Here is a 17670-nt window from a genome sequence, read left to right as displayed (position 1 = left end):
TAGAAAGTCAGGGAAAATGTCAAGTACGTTAAAGACTTAGAATTGCAGAAGGATCTTTAGAGGCTTCTTGTTCTAACCTTTTATCCAGTACAGAAACCCTGTCCTAAAGACTTCCAAGTAGGTCATCACTGCTCTCTTCCAGAATGAGGGAGCACACAGTTTTTAAAGCAAGCCTCCACATTATTTAACTGCTAAGTTAATAGGCAGTTTTTCCTTATACTGAGAAACTTATTACTTAACCACAATCCATTTTGAAAACACACACACTGTCTACGGCCATGCCACCCTGAACAAGCCCGATCCTGTCTGGTCACGAAAGCTAAGCAGGGTCGGGCCTGGTTAGTACTTGGATGGGAGACCACCTAGGAAGACCAGGTGCTGTAGGCGTAAAAAATAAAAAAATAAGGAATTGTAAGCTGAGCTGACAGAGTCCTTGCAATCTGTGAGGTCAACTAAGGATTGTCTCAGCTTCTAAAAAAAAAAAAAAAAAAGAAAGAAAGAAAAGAAAATATACTTACACACCATACATTTTGTTTTCTCCAGGATACCCAGTTCCTTCAAAATACACAAGGATGGAAATGTTCAAATTGTAAATTTCAGAATGAATATCCCAAAATGGAGGTAATCAAAGGAGCTTTTCAGTAATGAAGCATACTCCTTCCCAGCATGGGGACATCTCGTTTTTGGTGGTAATAAAGCAGAGTGGGGCACTGCTTGATCTGAAGGAGAAATTCCTGCATGAGAGGCATAACCCACTGGCCTGTAAGTTCCTCCCCAGTTTCAAACTACATGATTCTTTGATTCCAAATGGATGGGAAATGATGAAACAAAACATCTTTTCCAGTCTTCTTCCTTCCTCCTCTCATGAATAATTAACCTCACATTGAATCATCCTTCCTAAGAAAAGTTCTGAGTTTGTTATGCCCATCTGTCTTCCAGTCAGTTTGAACTTACAAGGTAATTTTTACAGAATTCCCAGCAGAATAGACAAATTCTGATCAGTGGTTGCCAGATAGAACGTGTGTCCTGTTCTAATCTGTAGTAAAGTATATTTCACAAAGTTAAATTGGATTCAAAAGAACATTTTAAAATATTTTGAATTAGTATAGATATGATTGTATGGCTGTTATTGAGAATGACTCTTTTCTCATGTGATACATTATTGCTTTGTTATCAAAAATCCTGTAAGCATTTTAAAAACAAAACGGTTAAAGAACAAAAAAACACTGTTATCAAAGGCAGATATATTATAGAATACTTAAAGTTGCATGGAAAGACATCACTAAGGGTGAGGAGCTACTATACACAAATCTCATTAGGCATAAATTCTATAGAAACCTTCTTATGTGACAACATCTTCACTGGGTATGGGTTGACAGTTGGTTAATTGGAAAAATCAATTAAATGCTGATAAAAACTGATTAAAAATACTTCTTAAGCATGTGTTTTACCTTAAAATATATAAACATATGCTTTCTGATATGTGGCCAAAACTTTTTCCAAAAAGATATTTTTAAATTATTTTTTTAAACATGGATCTGCAGCTTACAGTGGCACTTTCCCCCCCTGTAACCTACACACATAATTCATGGTCTAGGATTTCTAGCTTGAGTTCTTTTAAAGCGAACCGAGAATTTCAAATCACATATAAGACAATTGAGTGCAGCCTCTTAGATTTTGCACTTTTCTTTTGCCAAGCTTTTGTAGCTGCCTCTCTACAACTAAGTCAACAGCTATTTCTAGTACTTACCCTTTCCAATCTTTCCAAAGTGTTAAACTTAGTTTTCACAGAAACTATAACCCTCTCTCTTTTTATGCTATGTCATCAGTTTATTCAATATTTAATTAATTTGAATAATTAAAACAAGCACAACTGGTAGAAACCAGTCTGAGAACAAATCGGATTACTTAACATCCATAGAACATAACTGGAGGGAGTAGATGTACCCAGAGCATTCTAGAGCATACCAGAGAACGTCTACCAGCTGCCGGTGTGCCATGGGTGTGCCATGGCACTTGTCAGTATGTTCTACAGAGGCAATGAGAAGCAAGGGTTAATCTAGAGAGTATATTAAGAGAAATTTCTTTTAAAAAACTACTGTGGAGTCAGATGTGCCAAAAAATACAATGCAGAGGTTACTGGCATGATTGGGCTAGCTCATAGGGTACTTTTGTGTGAGTTAGAAAAAAGCACTCCCCACAACACAGGGTTTGGTGAGGAAAGCATGGGCTAGGTTTCAGCCTCCATTTGTCCCCTCTGCATGGTGTCACTTTAGGGGTCCTTTTTGTGTAAGGGTATACTTACACAACCAACACAGCAGCCCTGACTCCTGGGACAGAAGATTGACTATGATTAGGGAGAGGGGACAGGAGCTGATCTGTACTCATGCATGAAAAGATGGGACAGAGAATTAGGAAGGATAGGAAAGAAATGACCTGTGGAATAGGAAGTCTTCAGTCCTGGAAAGACTCCATGTAGATTTTGCGACAACTTATACAGATTGTTTTGCCTAGCCAACCTGCAGATTGTCCACCAGTGGGTGAAAGTTCTTCAGCAAAGAGGCCTATACAGTCTCTATTCATTTTACCACAGGTTCCTAGACTGCTCCCCAATCAGCTTCCCCTGCTACTCCACCTTCTCTGCTGTTCCACCTCTCCAGCTGCTCCACCTTTCCTGCTACTCTGCTTCCCTCCCTACCACTGCTCTCATTTGCACTACAAAGATCACTAAGTTGTTTCAGAGCTCTCTTTACTGACCTTGGATGCTTTTCTGCTCAACTCAAAAATTTTCCTACCTATCAGATGATACCTTTAGCACCTTTCACTGATGACAGGAACTTTCGTTCGAGAATTCATTATGAAAAACAAAGTTAAAATGCCTGGTTGACATAGCATAACATGAAGTTTATTCTTACCAAAGTGTTAAGGGTTAATGAAATAAATGTAAATGACTGACAGAAAGGAAAGAAGAAGGAAGGAAGGAAGGAAGGAAGGAAGGAAGGAAGGAAGGAAGGAAGGAAGGAAGGAAGGAAGGAAGGAAGGAAGGAAGAAAGGAAGAAAGGAAGAAAAGAAAGGAAGAAAAAGGAAGACAGGAAGAGAAATTAAAGAGCTGGTCCCTGAAAGTGAATGAGGAATACCCAAAGGGGGATGCTGTGGAAAGCAAACTGAAATCTCAGTTTTGTAGTCTTATTTATCTTCAACTATGCCTGGAAAGAGAGAAGTTGATTATGAAGTTGGTTTTTCTTGTTTATTTTGCTTTTTTTGCGTGTGTGTTTTCTTTTGTTTTGCTTTGCTTTTTGGTATTATATGTCAACCTTTGAGCCCTATGGCACCACTAAAATTTGCAACGAGCCTTGACAATTTTATTTTTATAAACATAAGCACCGTTAATGTAAAGCAGCTAATTATAAGGCAGTTCATTAACTGAGCTATAAGTGTATTTAAAAAAAAAAACTGTAAAACTTGAACACTGAAAGAGAAGGATCCTTCTTTTTGCTCTCTGCACACTGAACGCATCCTAATAGAGAGATTACCACCGCCAATGCATATGTACTGTCCTTGTCTTGCCACTATGGTCTTTCACTTTGCTTCAACTCACTTTGTTTCATTGATGGAATGCTCCTTGCCTGGGCACGGTGTTCTTATGTCTTATAAAACCAAATGGTTAACCAAACACTTGCATTATTCAAAGCAAATAATGATGTCCTATTGAATATCTTTTAAAAAATCTTTTATTATGTTAGCTACTAGAATAACCTAGCACTCTTTCTTCTTTTGCTTGGAAATCGAGTGTTTACTGATATAAAGAACGTAGAGATCACCTGGACCGTGGCTTGCTCAGTGCCTTTCTCACCCAGGATCTTGTTCATTACAATGCAGATTATAAATAAAGTCTCACCCAATTTCTGACTGTAGGTCTGGGATGGAGCCTAAGAATTTGTGTTCCTAACGAGTTCTCTCAGGATACTGAGACTACTGATCTGCAGATAACACTTTGAGAATCAGCCCAAACCCTTCACTCCACAGATTAGGAAGCTGAGCCTTAGAGAATTAAAATGTTCAGCCCAAGGTGACCCAGCCCATTAGCGGCAGAGTAAAGACCAGCACCCCAGGCCTCCTGACTTGCACATGCTAATTACACATATATCCTATTGTTTCTTTTAAGGTTTATCAACTTTCTACATTACTCCCTCCTTTTTGTTTTGGCATCAGTCAGGATCTCAGCTCTCATTCTGCTACTTATCTCTGTTAATCTTTACAGTGAAGTCACAGGATAGTGTTTGGTATGCATTCGATAGCGTTTGGTATGGATTCGTGATCTTACAGTAGTACCAGTCCTGAGGTCCTCCCTCTCCCTAAGAAAGAGTCCTGTGACACAGTTTTGGTTCATTTTTCTTTCTAGAAAAACTTTTGCTGAACCCTTAAATGGCAAATTCTTGGTAAAATTCCTGGTTTGCATTTTAGAAAGATTTTTTTTTTCTTTTCTTTTTTTCAGACCATTACTCTTTTAGATCATTGTTTTCATCTCCTTCTGTTAGAACTTCTAAGGTAACCCTGAGACTTCTCTGCTTTTCTTCACACATCATTTTTTTTTTCCACAACAAATAAGTCTAAAGAAGGAATGTCTTATAATTTCCAATTATTTTTTTGAGCACTTTTGATTTGGGAGTCTCTGTTGGAGAGGCTCCTTTCTATCGATTGCTGCTTTGCAGCAAGGCTACATCTCAACAGGAGCAGACCAATTCGGTGCCTTCCTTGCTCATTTTTTTTTCCTTCAGTTAATACTATTTTTATGAATAAGATAGTATTTTAGTACAGTTTTACCTCCTTTGCTCTTTCTCTTCACCTTACCTTAGCTCTTCACATATGCTTCTCTCATTTGTTCTTATTCCACACGTAATCTCTCTTGTCCTTCAACTTCCTTCCATTAATAACTTCCTATCGAAGTCTCTTGGGTTCCAGTTAGTGAGCCTCTAAATTATCCTCTGGTTGACATCATCTTTGTCTCTTCCTGCTTTAAACATAATTTCTTCAGACTGTATGCTTACTTTTTAAATCTCTTTGGGAAAAAGTATGGGACGGCGAAATGAATATATGGAAAAAGTGCCAACACATGCGTCGTATTAGAAAAAGTTCATTGGACAGGCGAGTCACTTGTCTTCTGCGGGCCTCGCTTCTCTAACTGTAAAACTCAAACAGGTTGGTCTTGCAAGGGCTGCAAACTCAGAATCTGCCAATAGAAACCAAGCAGGTTATGTATCCAAATTGAAGAAGCGACTCTAGGAAACTGGGGAAAACATGCAATGTCCAAAGGGCATAATTTCTGCTCAGTTCTAGTTGCAGCTGTGGGAAATTGCTGGCCACTCAGGGTTTCTGGATCTGATTTTTCAAGAGTGGTCAGGAATCTAGATTTTAAAAATGTGAAAGTTCCTTATTTTAAATGTGGACAGCTAATTCAAGTAATGAACCAAAGCACATCCCATCTATGGACCAGATTTAGCCTAAGCTCCCAGTGTGTACATTTAAATGAGATGGGACTTTTAAGTTCCTTGCAAGTCTAAAATATCATGACCTTTTGGTAATGTTTTAAAACTAACTAGCTCTCCTGGGCGCATTCCTTAAATTGTTTCCTTGTCATCGGTGTTTGTTTATTTGGCTATTAGTCTCCTAAGTGAACACTCTAGAGTTTGTCGTAGGAGGAAGATATGACTTCTTCCTCCTGCCTCTAGGAACCAAATGTTTCGCTCTCATACTCTTAGCATCAGAATCAGCTGAGCACGCATGCTCTTCCTATGTGATGGCTGACTCTCTGGTGTGCAGATTGGTCTTGGGGTAGGCAGCCTCTGTGTAAAGCTTGCTCCTCTGCTCCTTGGTGTAGAGGCAAAATTTTAGTCCTTCCATATATTCAACGTAATGTTAATTTACAGAGCAGTCTAACTAGGAGGAAGCTCAACAGTCAAAGAAAGACTTGAGGTTCAGAAGCCTAGGGAAAGGAATGGTTGCTAAATAGTTAAAAAAAGAAAAAAAATGGAGGAAGTTCCTTAAGAGGACAACTGAATTGAACAATATTCACAAGATCTTGCTTTATCTCATTTTATATCTTTCTTAAAAATTTCCTGCAAAGGAGAGCCTTTAGCCATTCCCTGCAAGCCAGCTGTCCCTGGACCAGGACTCTTCTGTTGGAGTTCCTTTCTGTCTTTCATCCAAAAATTGTCACATTTTTTTCTCGTTAAACCCTGGCTGGTTGGTGTTCTTTCTCTTGTCACGATAAGTCACTCACGATGAGAACCCATTATTCTCTCCCTGTAACCGGACTTTGAGAATCTTCACCTTTCCGTGTTTCAGTCGAACTGCGATTCTTTAAATGACCCTCAAGATTAGAAAGAAAATAACGCTCAGGGGCCAATGATATTAACAAGGAGGAAAAATACCTTCCTGGCCAGTTAGAGTTTCTGTGAGGTAGCAGCAGAGAGTATTATTGACAAAGTTAGGTATCCACACTTTATGGAATTGGGAAATATGTCTCAAACTGCAAGTTCTCTAGAAGATTCTTTAATTTTTAAAATTTTAATTACATAAAATATATGTATATCTATTTTACAAGTGTATCCTGAATCATTTGATAACCTTTTAACCAGAGAATGATATGTAATTTCAGGTAGTTAGTTTACATTTGTTTATGATTACGTCATCATTAATTTCTAATTCAGTACTCCTCAAGTATTTCTTTAAGAAATCTTAGGGCTTTATGAATTTTAAGTGGGAAAAATAATTGGTATGTGAATAGAAACTAGGTCCTGGAGTGAGACGCTTCTAGGTGTTATTTATCTCGGCACGTTATGTAAGCTCCTTAAGCTTCTATGTCTATAAAATTGATATAATGTTAGTAAGGTTTAAATAAAATAATTCTTGAAGTGAGTTCAACACAGAGTCTGGCACAAAGAAACCACGAACAAAGAAGCTAGCTTCTACTCTATGGTTATTATTTCTATTGCTGGCTACTTAAAACCTTATCATTTGTTCTTGCTTTTAATTCCATTATTGCCATAGATACGTCATCTAATATTTCAAAATAACACACAGGCACAGACTTAGAGGACAGAGTTGGTGGTAGTGATATGTTATGATCTGAAGCACCCTATGAGGAACTTCTTAATGTTACTTAAATTTCTCCCTTGCCACTAAATTTCTAACATTAAAGATCGAATCCTCATCTTGTATCAGAAAAAGCTAGCTCTCTGTCAAAATGTGTGCTTCCCCTTCAGAAAATTGTCACTGGAAGCAGCTACCCAGACAAGGACTATATTTCCCCATTCCTCCTTCACCTAATGTGGCCTTTCTTCTAATATTTACCTGTAGAATGTGAGCAGAAGTGATGTGGCATTTTCGGGTCAAGATTTAAGAAGCAAATGTACGTTCTCCATCATCTTTTTCATTCTACCAGCTGGATTCATTTGAAGATGAGGACCCAACAGAAGACTAAACCCCAAGATGGAAGGAGATTGCATCTTTGAACTACATAACAGAGGAAAACTGCCCACCAACTGGGAACACTTACCCTAGTTGGTTAAATGAATGAGAAATAAACCTCTACTACATTTCTGCTACATATTCTGGGGACTACTATTTACTGCCCCTAGCCTTACCCTAATTAATACAGAAATTGACTCTTTGAAGGAATGTTGCTATATTAAAAAGCTAAAATAAATGCATTTGGCCAAACATTTGGGCAGCAGGTGGCAAAGAAACATGTTGGGTGCTGGAGAGATGGAGACCCATGCTATGTGTTGGCAAAGCATTTTTAAAACTATATCTATGATAACTTAAAAGGCAGAATCTATTACAACAATGGACTAGTGACTGCTATATGTTCTTCTCTTTCTTAATAGTTTTTATTATGATTATCTTGTTCCTGTTTTATCATCATATAATGAGAGGTGCAGGTAACTTCTCTATATGTTTGTATATCATAGTACTGAGAGAGCTTTAGATGGGAAGACTTCATATCTCCCAAAATGCTGGACTTTGAGCCAAATGCTCGAACTAGATAGGACTATAATATGTATCCTTAGAGTGAGCAAAAAAGGGTGTGCTTGAATATTTAGTGAAAAAAATGGCAGACTGAGGAAGAGCCAAAACTTGTTTTCTCTTCCAGATTTCGTCTAACCTAAGATTTCATTGGTTGTCAAAACCACAATTTTATGTACTACTAAGAAAGAAAAAATACTGCCAACTAAATATGAATTTGCTTTGAATATTTGTCCTTGATTGAATAATCCATTCTTATCAAAGAGATGATAAAGTGTGAAAAATGTATAGATGAGGAGTAATGAAAAATATTAATTTTTTTCCTGAGAACTGACTGTCCCATCTAAAATAATATTTTCTAATCTCCTCTGTGCCCAGCTGTTGCCTTGAGATTACTTCTCACAAATAGATTATGAATGGAAGTGAGATGTGTCACTTCTGGGCCAGATTCTTTAATATGTGTGTACCTTATCCATACTCTCTTTTTTCTTCTGTAGCTAAAAGCAGATGACAGTGAGATCTAGGAGATGGCAGAGCCACAAAGGGAAAAAAGAAAAAAGAAAACAAGCCTGGTTTCCTGAATCACCAAATGGAAGAAAGCCACCACAGACCAGAAATTCCCATACCGGTCTATGATGTGATCAAGAAATAAACTTCAATTTTCTTTAAGGTATATATTTTCAGCATTTATTATTATTATTAATTATTATTATTAATTATTATTTATCACAGTCAATATGATCTTAATTAACACTTTCTTACCTGGGTTGTTGTAAGGATTAAAAAAGGTATTATATGTAAAGCTCTTAGAAGAATGTTCTAATGTTAGAAGGGTTTATTAAAGCCACTGTTGCTACTAGAACTGTGTCTTCCAAGTCTGAACGTGATGCTCTTCTGAATCATTGTTGTAAGGATTTTAAAAAGTATTATATGTAAAGCTCTTAGAAGAATGTCTAGCATATAATAAGCACTAAATGGATGTTAACTATTATTATTATTTAGAATAACTTTTGTTTTTGGAAATTAGAAAGTTGTACTAGAAAACAACTTGAGTCAATTATTCCAAGCCTTGCCACTTTAAAGATAAAGAAATGAAGTCACTGAGAGGATGAATGACTTGCTTTAAAGTCACTTTATCAGTCGTAAACACTTTAGTATGAATTAATTGCTTTGTTTTAGTCAGGAAAGAGCAGGCTGCTATAGGAATGAAACTATGGATGGGGAGGAATGCAGATGCTTTGGAAGTTGGGTTATTACCTGTGAGGGAAAACCCGGGATTGAGAGAGAGTTGGGAGAGGATGGGAAGAACTACACAATAACATTTTCGTGCTATTCCTAAATATAATGGTATGCCTAAAATTGCTTAGTAAAAAGTAATAAATATATTTGGGTACTTGTTAGCACAAAGTCCCTTTTTCTGGAAATGACTCCCAGAAAAGCCTCTGTAGAAGAGGCAAGCCTAGATGGCCATGTTGATACAGTGTATCCCAGTTCTTCTACTATGGCAGATTGGAATAGAGATGTACAACTCACCCAAACTGAGACAATTGGCGGCTTCTCTTGGAACCAGTGTGGAATTGGCTCTCTGAGAGTTAGATGTGTTAGCTGCGGGGAGCCTATCTGTTATATGTAGCATCATGCCTGGAGTCATATTTATGGCCTAGAAAAAGCTACGTGCAGGACAAAATCATAGAAAAACAGAAGTTATGAATAAGTGAAAGGATCTGGTCTGTGGAGATAAAAATGGGGGCAGATATTCAGAAAATAGCAAAGAAGAGAGGCCATGTGGTTCCAGGATTTATTGAGCATGACCCCCAGCCCAACAGCTTACTAGTTCCCATCTTCAGCTCCCAAGAGGCTAGATCGGATAGTGTTTTTATGAGTTCTCTCTGTTCTTAAAAATAAAGCCACTTAAATAAAATCTGAACTGGTTAGTTTCTGTTCTTTCAGTCAAGAAATTGGTGATAACACAGTCCTAAGTGAATTTAATGACTAAATCAATTAAAATTAAAATCTCCTAACAATATTCAATTACTTAGTGTAAGGTAATAACAATAAAAGTTTACATCTGCCCAGACCGAAGGTCTTATTAAAGCCACTATTGTTATTAGAACTGTGTCCTCCAGGCTCTCGTGCTAAGAGTCTGAATTTGATGCTCTTCTGAATTGTCTACTATCTTAGAGATCACCTTAATAACGATTTGAGTTGATGGAGTTAAATTTTTCATATTTCTACCACGACAGATAAAATAAACCAAAGTTTTAGATGTTATCCTGTTCAGAATTTCTTTGAAGGGGGTAGGAAGAAGGGCAGAGAGGGAATTTTTCTTTATTACAATAGTAATACATGGTCATCATAGAAACTTTTGATAATATAAATAAATAAAAGAAAAATTCTAAAAATCAAAGTTTACCACTAAACATTAGTAATTTTTAGGACAAAATCTCAACAATGATGAAAATGTAGTCACATTAGTATCTTGAATTGTCCTCAAGAATTCATACAATTTTACTGGTTATATTTCTTTGTGTGCTCATAGATGTGTTGTTGTTGCATCTGTTGTTTTATTTTGTTTTGTTTTCCAAAGAGTTTACTGAGGACCAGAATTTGAATCACTGGGAAACACTTTTTGGAAACACTTCTTTATTTTTGCTAATGAACAATAAACATTTACTTTATTCTGTTCCTTTGTTTCTTAGGAAGTGAAAAATCATTATCTAATTGAGATATCCTGTATGTTATAGAGAAAAGGAGATTCAAACCACGTTCCTAATTCTTTATATTCCCTTATCTGCTTTTTATCAGCAATTTAATGAAAGCATATTTTTTATTTCCTAGCTGTTTGCTTGTGTTTCCTGTTAAGACACCAAATCTAAAATGACTTCAGTTCCAGAAAGGTCTGTTTGGCCGCTCTGGAATCATGATCTATTTCATCCCCTCCTTATTTTGGGCTTTCACTGGGCTTATTTCTGTTCGTTTTCTATGATCAAATATTTCATTCTTTCCCCCATTGGGGCTAACATTTATTATCTTTGTTCCTATTATCTTTTTCCCTTGTTAGATTTAATTGAGCCTCTCTTGTTTTGTTTACCATATTTTAAAAATGAATTATCCTGATCCCACAGTATTTGCTCCTTATACCAAGGACTTACTGCCTGCACGAAATTCTACTTGTTTCATAACCAAAGTTGATGAATAAGAGTTTTAGAGGTGCTTTGCTTTCTTTCACACGTATGATTTTTGCCATTAGACATATTTATCTCTGTTTTCCACTAATAAAGAGGATACAATTGAAAAACTAAACTTCCTAAACTCTCCACTATGGTTTTCTGAGTTCTTTCCACTTTGAATTCCAAACTTTTTTGGAGGGGGCATTTTAAGAGGACATCTTTCTCTGGTTTGGCTTCCAGAGACTTATGTTCCCATTCTACTGAATCATTATCATCTTTTTTAACCAGGAAAGACACTCTTTACTTGTTATGTGAAAATTTAGCTAAAGTTTTGTTGGGGAGAGCAGAGGATTATCTACTTAATCTGTTTACACATGGCTGGCAAGAATCATATCTGAAATTTCAGCTACTCTCAGCAGCCGGAACAGGTGGAATGTAAGAGTCTTACATTCGGTTAACAAATATTTATGGAATTTCTACTATGTACTGAGCACAGTTCATCTGTGAATACAATGGATATGACCTCTGTTCTCAAGGAGGTCATGGTCTAGCCAGAAAGATGAATAGATGTGTGTTGCAATATGCAGTGTTAACATCTGTGATTGGGGTAGGCACTGGGTTAGAGGAGAGCAGACCAGGTGGGGAATGACAGAGGTAAGATACATATGCTGAGACTTCAAGGACTAGAAGACATAAGCAAAGGGGAGGGCATTCTAGAAAGAGAAAAGAGCTGAAAAAAGTTGAAAGCATGAGAAAGGAGGTTTGAGGAACGCCAAGGACTTGATGTTACTAGTGATGGTGTATGTGCATTGAGAGTGTGAATGTTGTTGGGAAAATAGGGGAACATGTGATGAGATTATGAATGGTTTGTCTGCCATGCTGAAGAATTTACACATTATCCTGGAGATGCTGAGAATCCTTGAAGAATTCTAAACAGTCACATAATGATCAGATTTATAATTTAGAATGAGTCCTCTAGCAGTGGGGAGGAAGTGGGTGGGTACTGACGTGGTCCCAAAGGTCTTTTTTCACATGAATAGAGGATACTTCTCACTTGAGCTGAGCCTAGCTTCACTGAAGGTCAGAGAGGTCAGGCCCACCCACCAGCACCTGAACATTTACCTCTTTTTCTACTTTCCTTCTTTTTATTCCTCTTCCTCTCCTTCTTCCTACCCTCTCGGCCTCCTCCTTTTCTCAAACATTCTCTTAAGGATCTCTTAAACTTGGCAGTTAAAAAAAAAAAGTCAGTGAAAACTTTCCAGTTAGTTGTGAATGTCTTCTGTCTTTTTCTCTATGGTCATTGTTAAATTACTTACTGGCTGAGTTTCCTTTCATGGATGCTCAATGCTCTTACTTTCCCTTTCACTACCTGTATTTCTTTATCACAATCCATTATCACCTTTGATATAGGAAGGGGAAAAATAGAAATTCAAGTAAATTGATTTTATTATTGACTTGTGGTTCTTTCAGAGAATTTATTAGTAGAATATGAAAACTACAAGTGACCTTAATGTTTTTCAAAATGTTTTTTAAAATATATGCTGTGACTCATGTGTAGCTCATGAAATCAATGTAAAGGGTCATAGCCTGCATTGAAAAAAAAAAGGTCATAACATAATCTATTAGAACAGAACATATCAGAGCTGCTAAATAGACTAAATGTCAAGATTGTTTTATGAAACTTTTGCGTAATTATAGGCATGTGTTTATTCATCCAAGTAATATAAAACATATGTCTTATGAGTGGTAATAAAAAACTTAAATTTTTAAAAATACAAAACAATTCTTAAAAACTTTGAAAAAGCCTGTTTGATCAACTTTTTTTTTTTACTCTGAGGGTATGAAAAAATTGAGAACTAGAGAAGCTGACTTGTCCAAGTCCATTAGTGGTAAATACAAGATTTGAACTCAGATCTCCTAATATTCTGATATTCTCTGAACGCAAGTTGATTGATTACCTAACATGAGGACTGGATTGTGGATTTTATTTACTTAATTTATCCTTGAGACCATGTTGTGAAAGAGAATCAGATATTCATGATGCTTTGTTATCTTAATATTTATGAGAAAATAACCCATGTTTCTTTTTCGCTTTGTATCACAGATGAAAACTAGACTTTGCTAGATTGTCAGTTTATGTCTTTATTATTTTTAAAATTCTTTTTTTTTGTGGACAAGTTTGATATATATTCATGCTTATGTTTTAAATAAATATAATCTAGTTCATTTCTTTCTCAGCTAACTGGCTAAATATCATTTTTGCCTTTCCTTTCATATTCTCTGTCTTGAAAAATATACATTTCAGGATGTTTAGGGTGTTTTGTCTTAGATCAAGTAACTGTTAGGTAGACTTTGAACCTCTGCTAGCCTTATGGTTCTATTGCTTTTACCTTTGAATCAATATGTTTGGATTTTTTTCTTCTTTTTTTTCCAAGAAATTAAACTTTTCTGTTTTATTCACACAGTATTCTATGACAATATCAAGAAGGCATTGAGGCACCACAAAGAACACCAGATTGGAAATTAAGAGACCTGAGTCCTGGGTTTTCTTGTTACCTAATTTATTGTTTGAATTTCAGCGGATCTCATAACAACTTTGGGCCTTGATGTTTTCATTTGCAAACTGAGGAAGTAGATCAAGATTATTGGTAAGTTGCTGTAATCGGTGTTTCCTAATCCTGTGGAAGTTATGGATTCATTTTCAAATATGAAAATACTGCTTCCTTCCTCTTTCTTTAAGAATATCTTCTACAGTTGGAGGACTCCTAGAGCTGGAAGGAAATTTGAGCAAGCTAGATCATCCATGTCATTTTCTTCCAGTCTCTTACCTTTACTTATCAGTACTTCTTGTTTATTCATTTCGTTTATTCATTTAGTAACTCAATGTTTTTACTTCAAATAATGACATGGACAATACCACTTAAAATCCATTTCTCATGTAAGAATGCTTTATTCATTCATTCTCCTTGGGTCTGTCACCATGTTCCATGTTGTGGATATAATGGTAAATGAGATAGACATTTCCTTTTCCCTGAAAGGCTTCCATTCTACTAGAGAGACTGACAAAAAGAAGTTACCAAAAAAATTAAAATAACTTTAAACTGTGATAATTACTGTGAAAGAAATACACATGACATTGAGGAATTGTAGGGAAAAATCATTTTAATAAAGAGGGGTCAGGAAGACCTATCTGAAAAGGTGACACTTAAGCTGCAATTAAAAAAAGATATGAAAATATTTGCATGTAAAAGAGGAAGAAAAGGTATTCATACAGAAGGACTAACATGTGCTAAGGTCCTGTGACAGAAAAGGATGGAATGTGGTTTAGAAACTTAAAGAACAGTATCGACACAAGAATGTCCAAACGTATAGAAAACTTATGAGTTTACTGGAGCCAAACTGAGGACATGCCCCAAAGCAAGATCTCAAAATGCTCCGGAGAAAAGTAGTTTTGCAGTTCTTTTTATATATTTGAAGCTAAAGGTTGGGGAAATGAGGAAGGTTACATGAAATCCGTTGGTGGTAGATTAAAGAGATGGAGAAAGCAAGGTGGGGAGATCCTTATGAGTGGATAAAAAGCAAAATGAAGAGATGCTCTTACACTGATCTATACAAGATAATTAACATTTAACATTTACATTGAACAAGGCTGGTATATAGACAACAAGATCACGTAATCCCTTGAGGGTAGTTATGCCTCTAAGGGGTCTGAAAAAGAGGATCATTCTGGCATTACAAAGGTATGTTAACCTCGATACACAAGAACAATGGACAGAGCTTGTTTAAGGCAAAGATAAACCTTTTACTAAATAAGTTATGGGCTGGGATGTGACTACCCATCATGACCCACCCAGTTACAAATTTATAATCAGATTACCCTGTGAAATTCTCTTTAGCCGCTGAGCTTGTCAGATTTATTACATAGCCCCTTTTTTGTTCACAACAATATCTTGTAACTTAATGAGAAAGAGAATGGTGCAAGGTGGTGTTGGACAGATAGCAGGGGCCGGGTTGTATAGGACATTTTTGGACATGGTAACTGCTTTGGGTTTGTTCTGCAAGCCCAGCCTCAAAATCTATACATTTCATTCAATGTATTAATTACTTACTATCAGCTTTATTACTTACTTATTTACTGTATGTATGTATGTATGTACGTACGTACGTATGTATATATGTATGTATTAGCCAGTTCTTGTGCACTATTTTAGATTTCCTGGCCTCAGTCATCTTCAGTTTTTAGCTATGAAGAAAAGAAGAACTTTTTTCCTCTACCTTCCTAGGTTTATTGGTTAGGTCCTGAAAATAAACTGATAAGAAATAGATTAGCAAGAGGAAAAAAAAGGAAGATTTAGTTGCATATACACCCATGGGGATTCCCAACAAATGAAAACTCAAGGAGGTAGCCAGGTGATTGAAGCTTGATATATTTTAAGATAAACAAAAGAAAGAAGTTTGGGGCTTCTGGGTGGGAAATGCAAGTTATGAGAAGGGGAAGGGAGGAAATGTGTGGTAAATAAGGGTTGTTTTGTTATGCTGCTAAGAGCAGGCTCTGGGTGTAGCTCTCTGCCTGGTAAGAGACACCTTTACAAATGGAAATTTCCTTTTTAAATGTAAATTTCCTTTACAAAAGGGGAAATTTATACTCTATTGTTAGGCAGTTAGAGGAAAGTAAAGAGCTTTTCCTTCATCTGCAGGTTCTCAGTTGCCTTTAGCTCAAACTAATCTGTAGGCCAAATAGACATATTTTGGGGTGGCATATTCTGGTACCCTTCATTCTGCCCTTTAAAGCTTTTTTTTTTCCCCCATGAAAAGGCATTTATGTGGAAACAAAAAGAAAAACAAAGGTTAGTGGATGAAGCAAATTATAAACCCACTTTCAGAGACCAGAGAGAAGTCGGTCAAAAATATTTCCAAATGTTGGGCTTAAAATATTTTTAGATAATGAAGTGAGGATGGCAGTGACAATACGACTTTCAGTTTCCTGCTTTACTGTTTGAATGTCTTGGTGATGGCATATATGTGAGTGTCACAGTCATGGTTATTTTTTCAGAACAGAGCACGGAAACATCACATTAGCTAGTAGGACCCTTTTAGATACTCCCAATAAGGATTTGGGCAATCAGGTGTTAGTTATCGATGGTGTCAAAACAGAAGGATGAGGGAAAAATTGGAATTGTTTAATTACTGACAAAATATACAAAACACAGGAGCCAATTTACAATGAGGTGAAAACACTCAAAGACAACAAACATGGCTAGAATACAGTAACCCACAAAGATGTACTATCTTTTTTTATTGAGGCATAAATTTTTTTCTCTCTCTACAATAACTCTATTTTTATCAAAGATAAAGTAAGACTAATTTGCAAAATAAATCTAGTCTTATTAAACTTGGCCTGATTATTTACATAAGTGCATCAAGGATAATAATTGACCATTTAGGCTCTTTTAAGTCTGGTTTGCTGAGAATTTAAATAAGGGAACTCAGATCAGACTTTTAAAAACCTCTTGAGACTAAGAAGCCAAACCAAGAATTTTCTATTAGCCTTCACCTGCAATACCTATAGATTTGGGTGAATTCTTCCTTTCTCAAGGTTCCCAATATGTTTTAAAGTTCCTAGGCCTGTCAGGAAGTGATCTTCCTTACTTTCTTGGAATGTCAGGAGTACTATAAACCAGGTATCGGTTAGACATTCCAAGAGGGCTTTGTAAGTATTGGCTCCAAACAGTCAACCCTAGTTCCTTAAAGCTCTCAAGTTATATTAAATTTCATATGAATATGCATAATTCTCAAATATGACATTCTAGTCAAAGCCTTGGTAGTATAACCAATGTTTCAGATTTTGTTCTGTTTACAAGGAGAACAGATTCTTACTGAACTTATGCAAATAATTATAATACCATAAAAGTAAGAATATTCAATAAGAGTTTCTAAAGGTATCAGAAAGGGAAAAAAATTAAATGTTTCATCTTTGTTCACAAACAATACTTTACTATATTGTTGTAAGTTAGATAGCTTAACAGAAAAGAGAAAAAAAAATTCTTTAATACGGAAAATACAACTTTAAAGAACCAGTAATGTTTCAAACAAAAAATCCATACATAATGATGATTATTCTCACTAGTTTATTCAGTCCCATGAAATTATTCTTGTGCTTGATATTGGGTTAGCACTTTTATGAATCCATTAGTTTCTCCATTAGTTTTGGAAATTTTTACCTAGTCCAGTGGCATGATTTTAAATGATCAGAAGCCTATACTCCAGAGTACTTGCCATAGTCTTTTTCATGAATCTCCTTGAGGATGAAACATTTTCACCTGTAATTGATTGCCAAAGCTTTCAGAAAAGAATGAGTACAGCATTAACTGGGTGAATGACAAAAGACTTAAAAATGGCCATAGTTAAAGATCTGATGAGAGTTCATTATAGCACAATTGACAAGTAAATTAGGTTCTTTCTATGACATACA

At 36.1% G+C, this 17670-nt stretch overlaps 1 pseudogene; it reads left to right on the top strand.

The window, feature by feature from the left end:
* Positions 1-268: 268 nt before the first annotated feature.
* Positions 269-387, top strand: LOC120613770 (uncharacterized; annotated as a pseudogene).
* The last annotated feature ends 17283 nt before the right edge of the window (positions 388-17670 follow it).

Source organism: Pteropus medius, unplaced genomic scaffold (assembly GCF_902729225.1).
Source record: "Pteropus medius unplaced genomic scaffold, Ma_sr-lr_union100, whole genome shotgun sequence".
NCBI classification, from domain to species: Eukaryota; Metazoa; Chordata; class Mammalia; order Chiroptera; family Pteropodidae; genus Pteropus; species Pteropus medius.
Note: the sequence above shows the minus strand (reverse complement) of the source record. Positions and strands in the feature narration are given on the sequence as shown.